This window comes from Haliotis cracherodii, unplaced genomic scaffold (assembly GCF_022045235.1).
Source record: "Haliotis cracherodii isolate W230 unplaced genomic scaffold, xgHalCrac1.p SCAF_3, whole genome shotgun sequence".
NCBI lineage: Eukaryota > Metazoa > Mollusca > Gastropoda > Lepetellida > Haliotidae > Haliotis > Haliotis cracherodii.
The window spans coordinates 48800366-48806624 of record NW_027266286.1 but is presented as its reverse complement, the minus strand read 5'-3'; the positions used below and the strand labels follow the sequence as shown (position 1 = coordinate 48806624).

At 37.0% G+C, this 6259-nt stretch overlaps 1 pseudogene; it reads right to left on the bottom strand.

Annotated features, from left to right (window-relative positions):
• Nucleotides 1–343: 343 nt before the first annotated feature.
• Nucleotides 344–4504, bottom strand: LOC139475495 (uncharacterized; annotated as a pseudogene).
• Nucleotides 4505–6259: the final 1755 nt, after the last annotated feature.

Below are 6259 nucleotides of genomic sequence, written 5' to 3'. Positions count from 1 at the left end.
CCAGTACTTTTCATTAAAAAAGCTGCGTCCTAACCTCCAATAAAGTGTTCCTTTCTTTATATTTATCAGGTTAATCCTAATAACATCAATTTAAAATTAAAATGCTAAATCCTAAATTTGCTTTTGTCAGACACCCTGATCTTTGTAATATTATAAAAATTGTGAAAAGCATACTCGACAATAAATATTTTTAAACAAAACGGAAATCTTTTAAGGAGGTTATTGAACATCGAATACTTGTATGGGACTTTTTGTTATGAAACAATACAATTGAACAGACTATTTTCCTTTTCTGCATGAAATACTTAAGTCTTAAAACAGTATAGAACACTCACAGGGAACAACAAAACAAGAAGGTACCTTGATCCCTAACTCTGAACAGATGCACGATCATTTTCCCCTAGCTCACAATGAACTATCATATGATCACCATTTGTCAATTCTCACATTTGATCAGCCGTTGATGAAGGAAACTGTTGCCAAAGTTTGTTCAGAAACTGGTGGGTTTCTGGCCTCATCATACCTTCTACTTTATGTCCAATCCCTGCTCCCCCCATGTTACCTATTAAACTCTGTCCTACTGCTGTTTGCAGCATCTTTTCCATTTTATCAAGTCTGTGAACAATGTCTGTCTGTTATTTACTCTCTGCTTCGTTTGCAAGCAGTTGAAGTCTCAGCTGGTTTCGATGCTTGAATTTTTCCCATAAAGCCTTCCTTCCTGTACATGTAGCTTTCAGTGCCGCTCTGAAAGCCAAGTGAGAGTTAACACTTTACTTAACTGATGTTGGAAAAAGACAATAGAGATTTATGGTTGCGTATCGTCAACAGCGGTATAAAATATGAATTTCTCATCAGAAATGAAGATAAAGTACATTTTATTAAGAGGGACTATTCCATAGAGCCGTCATTAATTTATGAAGAGATAATGTCAACGTTCAGTCTTGTCTTCACCATTCTGAAAACATGATGCATACCTATTTCATCGTTGGTATTCTGCCCAGTCTTTTCCAATTCTGATAAAAGGATGTATCCATATATCCTATGTCTGATGTCAGGCAGTTGAACATTTTTGGGTACTTTAAATTCAGCACATACTTTCTTTTCTTTATCCCCACATCGTCTATTCGCTTTCCAAAGTCACGCACAATATCCTGCAATAATGCGTCAACTAACAGTAGGCCTGCAAAATGAATAACAAAAGTCACAATTTTGCGAGACGCTGATTGCATAGGAATATTAAAATTAGCAAATGCATAAAGCCAACTGGTGGAGACACATACAGAACCAAAAATGTTGTAACACATACCAACTTATTTTCTCCCCCGTTTTTAATCATACTGTCATATGATGTACGCTTGTAACATCCATAAATCAATGTGAACAGCGATAATATGTGACCTCAACACTTCACGAGTGTTTTCAGGCCGACAAGGCTCAACGCAGCGGACCTGTAGGCGACGACATCATTAAAGTTGTTTTTAACGGCTTGCAGGGACACCATCGATACTGCCTTGAGGTTGTCAATTTCCGTTCTCCCGGAGTTCCACGCAAGTAGTTGTACAGTTCAATTAGCTCCTCAATGGCACGATGGTCCTGAGAAGATCGTTTTGCCCTTTCAACAGCTGCTGCAAACCTATCTCGGAACTGCTTTTCACTAAAGGATTGGACGTTTCGCGAGTGAGGTAAAGCTCTTATGCATAATATTTGTTGTGCCTGGAATTGCAAACTGACCATCAAAGCATGAGAGAGCCTGTTGTTCCATGTCTGTTGTTCTGTCAGGGTGACTTTGGTTTTCTGAAGACCCTTTTCCTCTTCTTGCAGCATGTCCTTCAACGTTTCATTTGACATTTGCGTCTCCCATAGACAGTGCTTCACCATTTGTTCTGATTCCATGTGGTTTCTCAACTCTTCTTGAAATCGTCGGACTTCCGAATTCTCTTTAGTGTCGCCGATATTCCCTGACAAAGAATATCTCATGTTTAATGTACTCAAAACAAGAAAACAGCGTCATCACTATCCCCTGTCATGGGGCTCATTAGAATTTTCTTTGTTCATATAGTAGTAAATATAACCTATAAAAAGAATCCTCTAAAGCCAAAAGAAGAAATAGGCACCTGGGCCGCTTTATGTTATCAATAGAAAATCATGAAATGTGAAATTAATACACACAAAAAGTCCCTTCTCTGGAAAAAATAACTCTTGATAAGTATCTCTTAGATAGGCTAACTTTAGCACATATACCAAATAAAAAGGGCCGTAACTGTGAAAAGAAATAATTTGCAGCACCAATTTTGGACCTCAGTCTTGACAAGCATCTCTTCGATAAGCATGCAAACTTTCATTCACGAAACTACAGTTGTAGTCCACATTGCACCCATTTGTACCAAGTAAAATAACATCGGTCAAGGGCCGTAACTCTGTACAGAAATAATTAACTCTGTAACAAAATCATTAACAGCACTTCGTGGCGGGGGATAATAATGCATCTGAAGTGAATCGATGACATGTTGATACAATGGTAAAGATATAGTTACGACAGCAAATATACACAACTGATACCAAATCTCCATGAGCAGTGTTTGCGAGAATACAAAATTTAATAGCTGCAAAGACATCCAACCTCTTTATATGGTGACCTTCCTTTTATGAATGATATAATCCACTCCCATGTCTGTGAGCCAGGTGAAGTCATCAATCTGAACCAGGAAATCAGCCGCCTCTACAGGTAACATGATGGTGATTATGATCCTCTCAGAAGGTTCGACGCCTGCTGGTATCACACAGGACGGTGCCCCCCCCCCCCCCCCCCCCCCCCCCCCACACACACACACACACATATCTGGAGACACGGCAACATATGTCTTCTATTGAGATGCTTTTGAAAGTTTCAAGGCTTCCTTTGACATGGAATTTGGAAAATGAAAATCCATTTTCTGAAATATAACCTCATAAACATAAAAACTCAAAACAAATCTGTATCGATAATATTGATCATCTATATCCTTTCTCCTTATACCGATTGTCATACCACCCCGTACCCCCACCTATGAACAATGTTTAATCGTGAAATAGTCCCTGCTATGTTCTTCATTGTGCTTTGCGAGTAATCGAGAAGCTATTTATATATATATATTAGATGATGAATCCTGATCAGTCGGACAATCTGATTTTTTTTCACCAAAGTTATTATCAGTCTTCCAATACATAACAATAAGAATTAATATTTGGACTTATAAAACGCGCATACGCAAGAGAATAATCAGTCTCTATTACCTGCTGAAACAGATTCCATTAGGCGTAAAAGGAAAAAAAAACAGTGATGACAATTATATGAATGCATCACTGAAAATCAGTGATGACACTAGGTATAGTGCACAACAGGTAAAATCAAATGTGTTTGTTTTTTTGGAAAAGAAATAGTGTCCTACTCTCCGAATAGTTGAGACGATAATGTCATATAGCACAGTGAATGTCTTGTCGTCCTACCTGGCTTCTCTTTTGGAGTGAAGAAATGAATTGGTTGATTGACCATTGATCGTGCATAACCTGCTACAGCATTACATTGCGTCCTGAGACCAACACGCCATAGCAGTTCCTGTAGAAACGTCAAGTTGTACCGATTCAGGATTTGTGTTGTCATGAGGTGTCTGAAGAATCTGGCTGGAGTGGTGAACTTCTCAATTACCTCCTCTGGGCATCCATTTTCACCTGTTAAAATAAGTGTGTCGCTACAATCTGCATGCCCTGAGACCTTCTGAAAGACGCTGACATGTTTAACATATTACAAATGGGAATTACATATTACAAAGGGAATTATTGTTTGTTCAGTGGCGATAAGAGATGTTTAAATCTCTCAAAAGGATGCGCTCATAAAATCTCGTCGTCTCAATAATGGCAAGAGCACGGACTGTTCAAATACAAATATTTGTAATTTAACTTGTACGACGCGGTCAAATAGCATATAATAAAATATGCTAACGTTCACCATGTTGATTACGACAAGTAGAATATGGATATATGTACTAACCTATCACGCTTCATTCTGTCAAGCTGCTCAGATTTGATTTTGTTGTCACATGTAATTCAGTCTATCAAAGATCTCAGTTCAAAATCATCAGACGGGATGAAAAAGATGTTGTCCGTAGTCCTCTCTCCTGAGATATCTGATTAAGAATGAAAGAAGTAATCATTCTCATGGCCAAAACATTGCCTATTATGAGCGCTATACATTGTAATCACGTTTCAGTTTTTAATTAGTAAACAAGCACGATTAATTTTAAAAATACATATGAAAATATAACACCACTATTAGAATGTGTGTACATAAATTCTTTGTCACTAGGTGCTAGGCATACATGGAACGTTAAATACGAGAGTATGACCATCAATTACCTTGTTCGAGAAACGTTCAGAGCAATAAGATAACACCATCTTCTTCATGATGTTCCTCCGAATCGTCCATAAGTTTCTCGTCTGCCTGACATCGATCCACAGTTTTTTTCATGTTAATCTAGATTTTATGCAATAAAGGGTGTCATATGTTGAGAAAAGAATTAAAATACCTTATAATTAACTAAATCTTCAGTCCAGAGCACAGTAAGCAAACTTAATCGCCAGTTTGTAACAACAGCTACAACAACGTTCTTCAATTTCCATTAGATAGCCATTTAGTTTTTATATAACATGTGCCTTATTACTACATTTGCAGTTATGATTGAAGGCTTCCGAGCCCTGCATACGTTTGTCCTAGGCTGTCAGAGTTACAACTCTAGTGTTTGAAGGAAATAATCGTTAAAGTATTCGAAAGTATGGATTATTACAGAACCCATGCATGCAACAAACTGTCCGACGTAGATGTTGAAGTACGGTTTATTTGTTTCACACTGATTAACCCGGATTGAAATATAATAAGCTATAAACAACTATAAAATACTCAAATACATCGCTATATGCTTCGGCTGAACAGTATCACTTGTGTTTTTCCCTAGTCCATTGTAAATTATAAGCTATGATCTGAAATAACAAACATATTATATGTCTATGATATAAAGTTGTTTGTGTTTGTATGCAAAACTAATCCACAATAAACTAACATACATTATCATTCAATTCTTGAATTGTTAACTTCCTAATATTTGGTATTATTATCAAACACCTGAATTGTTTACTTTATTACTATGGGTACAAGTATGTTACGTTGAATGGGAGTTAAAAATCAATTTGCTATATTGTTAAACCATATGTGTTTCCTTATGGTTTGAGGTGTACTGGTGTTTTAAGGGGAAGTGTAAACTACTAGTTATTTACATTTTTGCCCTTTGGAGTTATACAGGTAATATCGAATATATATAGTGCGGCTTTATGCATTTGGAATATGCTGCAATAAGCAGGAGTATACATAAGGAAAGTGACAACGCAACATCAATAGTACATGTATGATATTCGCATTTTACATTATCAAAATATTAGAAACACATGAGTACAAAAAATGTTACCTGTAAGTGTCGATACCGTGACGTTTCTGGCGTATGTTACAATGACGATATATGTATGTATTAGTTTGTTCCTTCAACGACAATACAAAGAGCTAACTCCAACATGGCCGACTCTACACTTGACTGCAGCTAGTTTTACAAGAAGGATTTAAATAACTTAAAGTAATACCCTGAGATTCATCTGTTAAGAAAATTCAGCATTTATTTAGCCCAAAAGTTAAAAATGAAATCAATACTTCAAAACTTCTCGACAGGTAAGTTTGTGCCACGGTCAAGATGACCTACATTGTATATATCAATACAATATCACGTGACACTGTCGCGTTTGCAGTCGATAAATTTCCGTGAAGTGATAAAAACACCTATATAAGTCATTGACCATTTCATACATAGAAAATATACGTGACATGAAAGTGTCACAAGAGAACAATAGTTGATAGTTTTATCTTTCTGAGAAGTGTCTGACATCCTATACGGACACAACAGAATAAGACTTCCACCATAACCGTGTTTGACTTGTACGGGTTAATCCTCGGAAGTATGAATGACGAGCTTTCCCGGAACTCATAAGCTTTGTTGATATCCATACGACTTCCCGCGTTGTAGTTACGCACAATCGATACACACGGTCATGTTGTTGCACGCCATACATTCAGCAGGTATCACAATGCAAACACTCCCCTGCATACTTCAGTGAACAAGTGAAAAGTAGACTTGATAATTCTGGATTCTATGTTTAAGTAAGCACTGATGTTACCAGCTGT